Below are 12,959 nucleotides of genomic sequence, written 5' to 3'. Positions count from 1 at the left end.
CAATGGGATCGATCATAATACCTATCAAACAATTAGTTGTGAGAGAGATAAATGTGATGTTAATAAAATGCTTAGAAAGTGCCTGACATGTATTATGATCAAAAGATAAAGCTTTTGTTATACTTTAGTGATTCTTATAAAATGTATACATATGGATTGGCCGTGAGATCAGTTTTCCTACAATGGCAAAAGTTGCTCATGGAATTGATTCTGGTTTTTGTACATTGTGTTTGCCATAAGAATTGCAGTGGAGTAAAATGAGATCATTAACAAATGATTCAATTTTTAAAAGAGAAATTTGGGAGGAGAGTGTAGATTGCATCCTTCTGATTTGCTTATTAAATTTTTTTTGTTTCATTTAGAAGTCTTTAAATTCCATTTATTGCTGTAACACAGGAAGGTCAGTAGTTATTGAATAAGGTAGTTATTAAAATTGCATTGAAAAGATGGGTTAGGAAGACTGTTGAATGTTTGTCTCAATATCCAAACTTTCCATCATCAACAACCTCTTTCTAAACAAACTTTGGGTAATTCCTTTAATAATTTTCATGTTAAGAAAATAGCAGAGTTCTAAACTCCAACTTTTCAAATGCACAGACGTGAACTTATTGTTTTCCCCTGGGGGTCACACCCACTGGGTTAGTCACAAATAGCTATATTAAGGACGTTGTTCACATTTTTTAAACACTAGCAATTCTGACCCACCCAGTTTAGTTTTTTAAATGCAACCTGACTTTTCAAAAAAAATTTTTTTCTATTCCATGCAAGAAAAATAAGAAACTTCTATCACTGGGATGATGAATAAAATAATATATAATATTCTGCTTTTAAGTGCAGCAAAGTGCATTATAAGATTTAGACTGGCACTGTCTTCTGTCATTGTTCAGGCAGGCTCTTTTACTGTGATTCAAGTGTAGTATCTAATCCTAATAGTGCATTGCAAAGAATAGCAGGTAAACTATACTCTGTTTGCTGCAAATAACAAGTGAAATTTTTAAGTGGCCTAATGAGTTGAAATGACTACTACTAGTTATACTAGTATATAGTTATACTAGTTAGATCAATTTGAGTTGATCTAGTTAGAGTTGAAATGACTACTACTAGTTATACTAGTATATAGTTATACTAGTTAGATCAATTTGTCAACTTATTTAATGCTGATTTTAGTTCCCTGTGAGTGATCCCTAGACCAAAATATGATGGGGATGAACTTGGGTTATTCTGGGTGGAGAAGTGATACTGGGTGGATCTGGGTGAAAGTATCCCTCCCACAGGATTGCCCAGTTAGATTTCTCTCTCAGCCCATAAACCAGTCCAATGCCTGCCTGCAGAATACAGCTACTTCTGTATTTTGCCCATCTTTTCAAAATGTCTAGGAAAGCCCTGTAGAGAGATACCAGCACTGAAAGCTGGCAGCCTCTAGTTCCAATGGGGCAATTTGTCCATTCAGAAATATTTTCAAAGTACCCAGAATGGGTAATGTTGTGCTGGGTGCTGGGATACAGCAATGAAAAAAACAGACACGATCCTTCCAGTCATTATGGTATTAAACAACTAACCATAACATTAATTCTTTCATAGTTATTTCAGAGACTCTCCTTGAACTGACCAGTAGCCAGCTGCCCATCAGAAGCAGAAAGGAGTTTGGGGTAGGAGTAAGGGGGAAGGAACAGAGAAGGCGAAAGAGGTTGGAAGAGGCTCCCCCAAACCTCACTTGAATTCCTGAGTCAATCTGTTTTTGAATCAGTTCTCCAACCTTGTTTTCCCAAAGACAACAAATTTCTCTTTCATGTTGTATTGATTTCTCATTATTTGTAGTTGAAGGAGTTCTGGCTAATATAGCTCTTAAGTATTAAAAAAAAAAAAACACATATAAAGATACAAACATATGTGTGTGACTTTTCTTTTTGAGAGTGGAATTTTTTTAATTATTATTTTTTTATTTTTTACAGACTGCATTTTGATTTATTGTACACAAATGGGGTACAGCATTTCATTTCTGTGATTGTGCACGATGTAGATTCATACCATTTCTGATATCACACATGTACATAGAGTAATGATGTCTGTCTCATTCCACAGTTTTCATACCCCCCTCTCATTTCCTTTGTGTGTGCCTTTTGAAGGAATAAAAAATTGTAATATTTCAGAAGAAAAGGTAATAGATGCATGAAATTTAATCATTGGACTTGGTGAATGTTGGTGTCGGGAAGGATTTACTTACTTGGTCAGAGCTTCCGGTGAGGCTAGAAAGGCTTCCAGCAGTGGTAAACTAGTCTCTGAATCACTGATTCTCTATAGTGATGGCGCCAACCCAGGGGAATGCTTTAGGTTTATCTTAATAACTCATGGTGATGGTGGTGGGGACAGGGGTTGTTGCCCTTAGGGAGGGCCAGGTATGCGGGTCACACTGCATTGTATCAGTGCCACGTAGTAAAGAATTGTCTTGAACATCCAGGAGGATATTCCTGTGGGTGAAAAGCTTTTTTACCTGAACCCACAACCAAACTCCATTTTCCATTTGCAAATGTTTCTGCAAACTGTCATCATGCAGTGAATTTTGCAAGCACTCAGCTTCTCTATAAATAAAGGGAAAATGTACTTTTGTTTTATTCAAAATTTCATTGAGTTTAGTTTTCATGCTGGAAACTCACCTTACTCACAACATTTATGTCTATATGTATGAATTGGCTCTTAGGTCCTGTGTATTCAATTAGTTTTAATCTATTATAATCATTAACTAAAATTTAGCTGTTTGAATTTTCCCAGATAAAGCCAACAGGAGCCCCTCTAAGCTGATTCCTGCGTCCACTCGATGGTTTTCATTCACTCTGGATACTTCCTCACTTTCTCATACAAGATGCCTCCCTCCACTAACCTTGAATCGTATTTCCAAGATGATATGATTGATTCCTCTAGAAGGGAAATGGTATGTAGAAACCAAAATCAGAGGACCAGCTCTGTTCTTTGCTACTAGGACATCGTTACTTTTAGTTTTCCTCAGCAGGTGGAGCCGTGAAATACACATGGGTATACAGACATACGTGAACGCACCCATCTCTATGTGTATCCATGTATATCTCCACTTCCGACACAGCTAGCCCCTTTTCTTCTTCCACATCTGCACCTACCTTCTGTAAAGATGGGAACTCTGACTCCCATTTCCTGAACATATTCACTTATTTGCACAATCCACCAGTCCATAACAAATTTTGTCACATGGGCCATCTCTTCTCCCTGCCTCTCTACACAGCCAGCCATGAGGGTCCAGGCTGCTTGTTCTGGTCATGGTGATCTGATACCATCCGGGACCCTGGGCCATGCCCATATCCCAAGCAACTAATCCCAGTGCCAAAGTTGACACATCTCTTTTAGCAGTGTTTTATTTAAATTTTTTTTATTTTATGTGTGGGATAGAACCCTGTGGAACTCTACCACTGAACTGTCTCCCCAATCTCCTTACTTTTTATGTGGAGAAAGGTTCTCTCTAAGTTGCCCAGTCTGGCCTCAAACTTGAAATCCTCCTGCCTCGTCCTCCAGAATCTCTGGGATTACAGGTACACCAATGTACCCAGTTTAATAGTCTTTATTAAAGCTACTTTTTAGGTGGTTGACTTTGGTTTGCATTTTGATGTATCATTCAGTGCAATAGTTGCTCTTCCTAGTTTTCTTTGTTTTATTCAAGACATTAATAAAATCTTGAACACAACAAAGGTAAGACTTTCCTGCTATTAAAAATATTCTTCCCAGGTAGAACAGGTACATTAATACACATTCTTTATATATTATTTTTCAACCTGCTCCAAACTTACTTTTAGTGACTATTTAACTTGAGTATCTTCATCGTGACCACAAGAATATCTGGAGATATGTTTTCTAATATTGTCCCAAACAAAGATGCATCCTGTCTTAGTATCATGATCTCATTTTTAGAATTTGTCAATTTGAGTCAAGATGCTATTAATCAACCCATGTCGATTTCTAGTACCATTGTTATCAGAGTCGTTAAGTATTTTGCTCAAGTGTACCCAGTGAGTGAAGACTTGGAGCTTGGACTTGATGTTAGCCTTGCTCTTGCCACAATGCCTCCATCCATTCATGTGGCCACAGGGAAAGGCCTCCTCTGTGTGTTTCTGTGTTAAGTCACTGTACTGAGATATTGTCACACACAAGCGTTGGCCCATAGGCATGTCCAAGAGCAGGACAAGGGTTCACCTGCCAGGGCCGAGGAGTTACCACTGCCTCAAGTTCCTAACCATTTACAGGCAGCCATTCATAACTGTTTTTTGAACCCCTACCAAGATGTCCTATGCCACTTGTTGTACAGATCGAAAACTAATTTAGAAAGACAGATGTCAGTCTCTTTGATAAAGAACAAAGCAGTTACAAAACACAATGATAAGATTAAATTATTTGTACCTGGGAGATATTTACCTAATGTTATTTATCTCTCAGAATATTGATATTTCAGATATTATTAATTTCAAAGCAGTTTCTTAGTTCTAGGAGAGATTGAATTTTTTGTTGTTGTCTTCTTTTTTGGCAGGACTGGGGATGTACAGACCTTGTACATGCTAGGTAAGCACTCTACACCTGAACCACATCCCAGTCCTGATTCCTTCTTTTAAAAACCTGAGGCTCAGCTGGGCATGGTGACCCACACCTGTAATCCCCATGACTTAGGAGGCAGAGGCAAGAGGATGACAAGTTGGAGGCCAGCCTTCACAACTCAGTGGGACCCTGTCTCAAAACAAAAAATAAAAAGCTCTCAGTGGTAAAGCACCCTGGGTTCAATCCCTGCTACCAAAAAAATTAAGTAAGAAATAAAAAAACTAAGGTTCACTGAGGTTTAAAAATGCCACAAACATCATTTAAGACATACCACATATCCATGTACCTGCTAAAGCCATCTTTTTTTTTTTTTTAATATAAAGTTGGTTTTGCTAGACCAAAAAGAGAGAGAGAAGGAAATAAATAAAACAAAACGAAAAATCTCCGTGGGGAGCTGTCGGTGGAGGGCGTCTTGCTGGATCTTGTAAAATGTGGTGTGCAAAGATCACGTTCCTGAGGCTGTGGTGGGTTGAGGAGCAGGGCGGGGAAGAGGGAAGATTCTGAACAAAGGAAGACCGAAGTTGACAAGCAGAGAGGCAGGGCCCACAGAGCAGTCTGTGAGTTCAAGACAGGGTGGGAGTCCTCACTGGAATTCTTGGAGATGAACCGCACAAAATAACAGAGGCACTTCTGTGGGGAACAATCACGAGCTGGCAGCCACTCAGAAGAGTCCACCCACCAGGACTCTGCCGTGTGTGACTATCTGCTCTCCGAGGTCCCTGTGAGGGCTGGCTGCCTGCAGCCCCTCGGACAACAGCCCTGGTGCTCCGGCGGCCGAGTGTGCACGGTGGCCCTTGAAAATAGAACCCATTCATTTTTGTCCAAATTCATTGTTTCTCTACAAAAATCTTCACCCCAAAGTAACATTTTCATCCACTCAATCTAGACATTTCATCCTGAGTTTTTTAATTACTCGGAAAACAATGCTGCCCACACTGCTGGTTGTCCCCCTTCCCGCATCTAGTCTCTCTCTTCTGTGCACAACGTTTAGCTGACATAAAGTTGCCCGATGAAAGCCCACTCTGTCAAGCTTTTGTCTTAGTTATGAGAGCAGTGTGAGCATGCTCTGGCCAGTGACATCCGAGTAGAAGTGTTACTGGAGAGCATCCAGGAAAACATCCTTAAAAGACTGTGTGTGTCCTTCGCCTGCTTGAAAGAATGTAGACATGATGGCTGGTATGTCAACCATCTTATTGTACCATGAGGATAGAGGCCACAGCCTGGGGTTGGAGCTAGAGTTTCTTCCAAATGTCTCATCAAAAGCAAAGCCACCATCCCAACTCTGGCTACCCAATTTCACGTGTCCATGAAGACCGAATAAAACTGTCACCTAATGTTAATCCTACCTGATATTAATACAAATGAATATAAATGTTATTATTAGTATAATAAGTCACAAACCACACCCGCATACTAATACTTCGATTTGGGGGGAGGGTTTTTGGTTTCTGCAGTGCTGGGGATCAGACCCAGGGCCTTGCACATGCTAGACAAGTGCTTTATCACTGAGCTACACCCGAGCTCTCAGGCTGTTCTTTTTAATCATACATCCTCTTGATTCCGCTCTGAATACTGACATCAATTTAAGTGAATTGTCAGGTTTTCAACTTGACTACCTGAGTATCAATCTGGAAGAAAATATACATAAGCAAAAATGTAGCACATTGAGGGGTCAGGCAATGCAGGGAGTGCCCTGTATACATATATATTTTTAAGTTTTCTTAGGAGGCTAAAAGAACAAGCGTTTCTGAAACTGAAGGCTCTGGTCCAGCTCAGGCGGTCCTGCTCTTTTGATTTCCCCATTCTCTGCTTCCCCAAGGACCCCCAGATATATGAGATTAAAACTCAGCTGGGTGTGCTGTAATCCAATGACTTGGGAGGCTGAGGCAGGAGGATTGCAAGTTCTAGGCCAGCCTTAGCAACTCAGTGAGACTCTGTCTCTAATAATATACATACACATATGTGTGTGTGTGTGTGTGTGTGTGTGTGTGTGTATAGGTATAATACATGGGCTGGGATGTGGCTTGGTGGTTAAGTGCCCCTGGGTTCAATCCCTGGTACCAAAAAAAAAAAAAAAAACCTCATGAGAGAGGCTAGATATATCAGATAAGTGTCATCAACTTACAGGTGACAATGAAAGCAAGCAAATGGGGCTAGTGAGAAGATGGCCTCTGGCAAATATGGCCATGTGCTGCATAATGACCTTTCAGTCAGTTTAGGACTGCACATGCATGGCTGGTTCCATAAGATTACCATGAGCTGAAAGATTCCTATAGCTTGGTATTGTCCTAGCTCTTGTGACATTGTGGCACATGAAGGACTCATGTGTTTGCATCGGGCCAGTGGAAACAAACCCACTGCACAGCCAGTCATGTAAAAGTACAGCCCATGCATGCGATTATAGCAGATGGCTCTGCCAACTAGGTTTGTGCGATTATGTACATTCTGGGATCCTCGTAGGTGATAAAATTCCCTAACAGTGCAGTTCTTAGAACATACCCGCAAGGCAAATCGATGAGCAACTATACTGTGGAAAGTTTATACTTAAGTAATGGGCAAAGGAGAGCCCCAGGAAAAAGACTATGAAGGAGGGGCCAGAGGTGCTAAACAATAAAACCCCCAAACATTATCCGTGCTTTTTATTGATCAACTGGGAAACAGTATCAACTTCTTGTCATCCAAGAAATAAGGTATGAATTGACAGATGGTTACCTGGATCTAGCAACCAGGCAGTCCTGATAACGGACAGCAAGAACAGGATCCTGTGTCTCAAGTACCCAAGGCCATGTCCAGCACACACACTAATTTGGCTGGCTTTTTTATTTTTTTTTTTAATGGCAAAGTTAGTTTAAAAGTCAGTTGTTCAATTGATTGGATTTTTCAGGTTCTTCAGAGCAAATTAATGTCTGTGCACAAGCCTCGCCTAAATTGGAGGAAAAGAGAAAACTGCCTTTCTCAGATGGTAAAATCTTTTTCTCATGTCAGGACTGCATTTGCATGGCTGGCTCCATAAGGTTACCATGAGCTGAAAGATTCCTATAGCTTAGTATTGTCCTAGCTCTCGTGACATTGTGGCACATGAAGGACTTGTGTCAGGCACTACAGGTTCTGCCAAGGTCACTTTTACAGGCATCTGGAAAAGAAAGGGAAGCCCTAAGGCCAGCCTCTGGCTTGAAGGATGAAGTTGGCCTTGACCAGGAAGGCCTTAGGGATCTAAGGAACAGCTCGATTGTATCCAAAAGTGGGCTCTTACCACGTGGAGAGAGGCTGGAAAGTGGAACCCAGAAGGCTTGACCTGAACTGCATTTGGGGGTAAGACCTACTGCCCCGCCCCCACCACCCCCTTCACATTTTCTATCATTATTTCCTTTTTTGCTGAAACTTGGTATTTTGTGCAGTTCTCTAATCATGTAAAGATAGTTTCTTCTTTTTATCTCTGTTTTTCAGTGCCTGGCATGGATGGCTTGCTAAATATATTTCACCATTTTATTTACTTCGGGGTGAAGCACTGACACCATTATGTCGGCTTCTCCACACCAGCTCCAAGCTGCACATTTCAAAGATAAATCACTGTAATTATTTATTCTCTTGAAAAGGAACAGGAGGTGTAAAAGCCAAACTAATATGCACCTTTAACCCACCCGAATGACACTTTGGAAACCGGTTGTGGCTCTGTACTTGCAGATGCCCTGAGATCACTGGGGTTCGTGTACTGAGTCGGGAAGTTTCACTTATTTTGCAGACTTCCGCCCATGGCTGTGTATCTGTAAGGACTTTTATTGAGTCCACCGACGTTAATCCTCAGAGTGAATTAGTTCATCGGCATACGCAGAAACAGAGGGAGAGTAGCTAGGCTAGGGAAGTCTGCCTTAGGTTGCTTTGTTCTTTGTTTTGGTGCTGGGGATTGAACCGAGGGACACTTTTATCGCTGAGCCCCGTCCCCAGCCCTACCCCACCCCCCACATACACTTTTTTATTTTTTCTTCTGTTTTTCCTTTTTTGAGACAGCGTTTCACTAAGTTCCTGAGGCCAGCTCCAAACTTGCCATTCTTCACCTCAACCTCCCAAGTCACTGGGATTGTAGTTGTGTGCCACTGCACCTGTCATGGTTTATTTTTATTTTATTTTAGCACTGATTTATTTATTTTTTGTGGTACTGGAGATTGAACCCGGGTCACCCTGCCACCAAGCTACATCTGCAGCACTTTTTATTTTAAGATAGGGTCTTACTCTGTTGCCCAGATGGGCCTTAAACTTGAGATCCTCCTGCCTCAGCCTCTCAAGTAGCTAGGATTACAGGTGTGTACCACTGAGCCCTGCTTGGTTTCTTTTTAAAAGGCATTTTTTTTTTTTTTTGTCTAACAATTTTCTTAGATGACTTAAAGTGAAGTCATAATCACAAATACTAATCTTACCCCTTCCCTTCATTGAGAAAAGGAAAAGAAGATTGCTAAAATATTATTTCCTATTCTCATATGAGGCAAAAAGAGACTTTTTCCCTAGAAAGTGTTTTCTTCAGGTGGTTGGACGTAAAAACAGACTGTGTAAGTGGATTGCATTGACCGTGTAGACATAAAGGAGTCACCATTTGCATTCAAGAAATTTGTCAACTTGAGTCCATAATGTTAAGTACAACCTCTTATCCTACAGAATTGCCAATCCTGCCCAAAAAGGTATTAATTTTTCTGCTACAGAAGTGTCTTGGTTTGTTGGGGAGCATATCCTGGACAAAAAAAAAAAAAAAAAAAAACAAACAAAAACAACTTTGGCTGGTCAGAGTGGTTTGTGTTTAATCCTCTCCTCTTCTGCCATTTTTTTTTTCCGATGTTTTAAAATGCAGTCTCCTAATTGCATGCCATATAAGGAAATCTTAGTGGAAAATAGTCGGATCTACTTCATTTTCACATAAGCAAATTGTTCAGATGATGGAAACTAATCATAAGTACAACTGGGAAAATAATTTTCAGAATTCAAATTCCCTGAAAGCCAGTTTTTCAAAAACTAATTTCCAGAATAATATGATAAATCAAAATTGTATGAATTTATAAAATTCACCAGTAGTGAATTGAATAAGACTATTAATTTTTAATAAGAGCATAAAATCACTATTTGCTTTGGCAAAAGAGTCAATTTGTCAAAATTTCAGCATTCCCTATGAGAATCCTTCCATTTATACTGTAAAAAAAAAAAAGAAAGAAAAAGAAAAAGAAAAGAAAAAAGTTACAAGATTGTTTTTAACAAAATTCTGATTGATTTTAGAGGGTTTAAAGTAGAAATGAAAATTTAAAGTTGACTGAGCTGTGAAAACTTTCCTGTTAAAGCTAATACATACATTAGTAAAATTGATTGATCTAGGTTGGTTATTTGGCAAAGTAGCTTGATGCAAATTGGTCGTGCAGCAATAGACTGACTTGTCTCGCCCCATAGTACAGTGTGACCACTAGGGGTGTCATTCACAGAGAACATGGCACGAAGGAGGTCCCTAGGGGTTGTGCAACACAGAGAGAGATCTCACCTGGAGTCTAGGCCTCACTTGTCTGCCCCAGCCAAGAAACCTGTTGGGGGCTCCACTAACTAGACCAGCAAGTCCGATCTAATTGGAAGGAGCATGCATATCCTCAAACTGCAAACTGAAGGCTTGAAGTGAGGTCTGCAGGACAGCTTTAGGGTAGGTGCTGCAGACTGCGTGCTGTGTTCCCAGGCATTCATGTGTCAAATCTTAATGCCCCGGGTGATGCTTCTTGGAGATAGGTCTCTGGGAGGTGATCAGGTCATGAGGGTGGAGCCCCATGAATGGGATTAGGACCTTATTAAAAGAGGTCTCAGAGAGCCCCCTAGCCCCTTCCCACCATGGGAGAACCAGCAAGATGGCATCTATCATCTAGGAAGTGGACACACGAGACACGGAACACCTCACCAGACACCAGATCTGCCAGCACATTGATGCTGAGCTTCCCAAACACCAGAATGGTGAGAAATAATTTTCTGTTTTTAAAAAAGCAAACTACTTTTTTTTTTTTTTTTTTTAGCTGTTCAAATGGAACACAATAGTATGTTAGAATCATCTGGGGATATTTTAAAAAAACATTTTAGCTAGGCTGCTCCCCAGATCAGTCATGTAAGACTCTGTTGGTAGGGTCTAGGCATAGACTTTAAAAAAAAAAAAAGCTCTCAAGGTGAAAGTAACTATTGTATAATAAGGAATTTGACTGGCATTTGTCTCAGGTTCCTGAGACAGGAACTTTAAATTCTTGGAATTCCCTGGGATAGGAGTGTCTTTATGGGTGGGCTCTTGGACCACACAAGCTAAGGAGATGACTCAGAATGGGGACTGGGTATGTTAGAAAGACTGACCATATCATGAAAGGGTTGGGGCTCTGAGTCATAGTGACATTAGTTCAATCTGCCACATTCTAGGGAGAGGGAGGGGCTGGAGAATGAGTTCAGTCATGTGGCCAATGAGTTAATCATTCATGTCTATGGAATGAACACCAAGTAAAAACTGTGGACCTGAGGCTTGGGGGAGCTTCCTGATTGGTGTATGCAATATAATGTAAAGCTGCTCCCCCGCCCTTTCCACTGCAGCCATTTCCCCTCCTCCCAACTACTTGTCAGTCTGTGAACATCCTAACTAACTATTGGTTCGTCAGTCAGCTTGCAAGTATCCTTCTCCGTTATTGGTCCCCTGTTAGCCCTGCGGAATTCAACTGCTTAAGGGTAGCTTCCCTGCCATCTTTTCTCTTGCTTTCTCTCTCCTACTCACTTTCTTTCTCTCTCCTCCTTGCTTTTCACACTCTCTCTAGCGCATGCCCTTTCTCTTTTCCTCTTATTTTCTCTCTTACCTTGCAGGGAGACACTCTGTTTGCTTAATAAACCCTCTTATGTCAATTCCTGTGTCCGGCGTGGTTTCCTGGGTTCTTCCAGTGTATACATTGATGTGCTGGAAGGGTGATGTATCCTGCGTCACTGTGACCATAACACTTACCAGAATAACTTAGAGGAAGGAAAGTTTATCTTGGCCCATGGTTTCAGAGACATAGTCCTTGGTGGGCCAACTCCATTGCTCTGGGTCCAAGATAGAACATGATGGCAGAAAGGCATGACCAAGGAGCACTGCTTACTTCATGGTGGCCAGGAAGCAGAGGAAGAGGGAGGCATAAGTGGCCACAAGGAAGATGCACCCTTCCAGGACATGCCTCCAGTGACCCACCTCATCCAACCATGACCCACAGTTACCACCTAAGTGCCTAGAGTTACCACCCAATCAGTTCAATCAAATTAGGATGGACCGATTAGGTTAAAGCTCCCACAATTCCATCATTTCTCCTCCAAACATTACTGCATTAACACAGAAACTTTTGGGAGACACCACATAACAATGACTCTGGGGAGAGATGCTGTATTTGGGACTGTGTCAGTTGGTTTTCTGTTACTGTGACAAAATACCTGAGAAAATCTACTTCTAAGGGAAAGATTTATTTTGACTCACAGGTTCACAGGAGTATTTGGGTCCGTAGCAAGGTAATACATTATAGCAGGGAGTATGTGGCAGATGAAACTACTCAACTCATGGCAGCTGAGAAGCATAGAGAGAGGAGGGGGCTGGAGTCCCAAAATCCCCTTCCAGGTCATACCCAATGATCTAACTTCCTTCCACTAGGTTCCACCACCTCCTGATACCACAACAGGCTTTTATCATGGGGGTCTTTGGGGAACATTTAAGACCCAAACCATAACAGGAACCCTCTCAGACCTCACCTTATATGCCTCTCTATTTGGCTGGTCCTGATTTGTGTTCTTTACAGTCACACTGTCATTAGAAGTTGACCTTTCTGAATTCTGTAAGTCATTCTGGAAAATAATTGAGCCAAAAAAGAGGTAATTAGGGGAGCCCACATTTGTAGCCAGTTGGTCAGAATTGCAGGTGGAGGGGGACTCCTGAACTTGGAGATGGCACCTGAGGTGAGGGCAGCCTTATTGGGATTGTCCCTTAAACGTGTGGACTCTGATGCCATCTGTGGGTGGTTAGCATCAGAGTTGGACTGCAGTATGGCAGCAACCAAATTTGACAACTGCTCTTCTAGAAAAGTGGTTCAGAGCATCACATAAGTGCCGGTGTCCAAAGGTCCATCAGGTCAGGACAGGGATAATATCAGGGTCCAAATAGGCTAAGGGGGATGTGGCAGGAAAGAGAGGGCAGACAGAAATGAGGCACGGGAGCTTGCCCTCAAAGTTCTCCAAAGGAAAGGGTGTAGAAATAATGAACCAGGACAAAATGCCAACAGCTACATATTGTGGGACACTATAGCTCAGTGCTCAAACAGATATGTTCTGCTGTCCTCAGAAGC

This window comes from Sciurus carolinensis, chromosome 7 (assembly GCF_902686445.1).
Source record: "Sciurus carolinensis chromosome 7, mSciCar1.2, whole genome shotgun sequence".
NCBI lineage: Eukaryota > Metazoa > Chordata > Mammalia > Rodentia > Sciuridae > Sciurus > Sciurus carolinensis.
Note: the sequence above shows the minus strand (reverse complement) of the source record.